This window comes from Taudactylus pleione, unplaced genomic scaffold, assembly GCF_031769625.1.
Source record: "Taudactylus pleione unplaced genomic scaffold, aTauple2 ptg000845l, whole genome shotgun sequence".
Lineage (NCBI taxonomy): Eukaryota > Metazoa > Chordata > Amphibia > Anura > Myobatrachidae > Taudactylus > Taudactylus pleione.
The window spans coordinates 6,236,984-6,238,899 of NW_028285247.1; the positions used below are offsets into that span (position 1 = coordinate 6,236,984).

Sequence of the window (1,916 nt, forward strand, 5' to 3'; positions counted from 1 at the left end):
CATGAAGTGACAGATAAAGGGATTAAAACAACAAGTAATAAAACAGATACAATGTTATTCGTTAACCAACATAACGTTGAAAGCAAATTTATCAACACCACTGCCAAACGTCTTTGGCCGTTAATCAATACTGACAACTCCATCATGTCTTTAAAAAACTCGAGAATTATGTTGGGCTACAAACGAGGGAAAAATTTAAAAGATTGGCTTGTACACAATGATATCAACCATGGTCCTGTCATTCCTGAACAACATTTCTTATTCAAAAAACCAGGATGCTATCGGTGCACTGGTTGCACGACTTGCAGTTTCATGGAAACCGGCCCAGATGTGGTACACCCACACTCAGGGAAACGCTTCCCCATCAGACATACACTAACATGCACTACCAAATGTGTGGTGTACATGATACGGTGTCCTTGCGGACTGGTTTACATCGGAAAGACCACTTGCACTGCCAGAATTAGAATGGCACAACATCGCACAGCTATTCGACAAGCATTAGAAGGAAAGGAAATAGACCAGCCAGTGGCTCGTCACTTCAAGAATTTCCGACATTCATTATCCACTCTGGTATATAAACTAATTGATCATGTCCCCATCAACAAACGAGGAGGGGATAGGGATAAAAAGCTGTTACAACTTGAAACATTTTGGATTCATAAAATGAACACCATATTACCATTTGGTCTCAATGAACAACTCTCTTTTTCCTGTTTTTTTTGAGGGTTTCCTCACATCACTGCCACACAATGCAGTTACACTTATACTCACAGGGTAGTTGTTACCCACATTTTCAGGCTTCATTATTGCTTTGTCTAATTTATATGTTTGTAATTTTCATGTTGTTTTTTCTATTTTTAATGCCAGGTGGTATTGATTTGTTTGGAGCTATCTGCTGTGTGTTGATTTGCTGTTGTCTCGGTTTTAGACATATGCAGGATGATCACACTTGGATTTATTATTCTTCTGCTACAGCCATACTACACTGGATACGCCTTATACCGTCTGATCTTTGAAGCTAAGCAGTGTAGGCCAGGCTAGTATTTGAATGGGAGACCATCTAGGAATACCTGGTGCTGTAACATGGAGTTATCCTTATCTGATGTGCATCCGTTTGCATTTGCCGTCACTTTTCCTTATTCCACACAGTGGATGGACTCTTGTCAGATACATCCAGCTGGGCAGTGTTTTGATTATTTATTATTTGTAATGTGCACTGTGGAATCCCCTTTAGGATCCACCAGTCTATATTACATGGTGGACCTTTGAGAGTCTAATGACCTGCCATTTGTTTCACATCAGCTTTATATGTCACATTTTTTTCTTCTTGGCAGGGTCAGAACCACTCCATTATTAGCCTAAAGGTTTCATTTGTTCAGTTTTGGTCATGTGGAGGTCATTTCATCCTCACAAGTTCATATATTGATTATTCAAACACACATTTTTTTATACATGCGTTGCTTGGTTTCACACTCGCTTAAGAGCTGGATAACATGTTTGACCTGTGGGTTCTGATTTTCAACATTACCCAAGACATATGCCACTTACCTGTTGTCATCATGTATGTTACATGGTACATGCTTGCTCATGTAGCAAGATCGATAATATGACTCTTTATTACATTGAAATTGTGTTGTTATTACCCGCATATATCATATTGTTGTTTCTGTATTGGCATCGTTGTTTAATTTGTATGTCACCGCTTGCTTTGCCACCTCACCAGGAATCATTACACAGTATTGCTATGTGTCTGCCTTGTCATAGCGACAGCGTGCTCGCTCCCCAGTGTGCAAGCGGGGGGGATTGTAGCACGCTTTCGTTGCAGAGCCTGGTCTGTGTATTTACATGTAGTCGTCCTGGTTACTTACCATGGTAACCACGCTGTGCGCGATTGCATCATTGCGCAAGCGCTC

General features: G+C 40.6%; 1 pseudogene; it reads left to right on the forward strand.

Annotated features, from left to right (window-relative positions):
- The first annotated feature begins 970 nt into the window (after nt 1-970).
- On the forward strand, nt 971-1,088 carry LOC148474449 (5S ribosomal RNA; annotated as a pseudogene).
- Nucleotides 1,089-1,916: the final 828 nt, after the last annotated feature.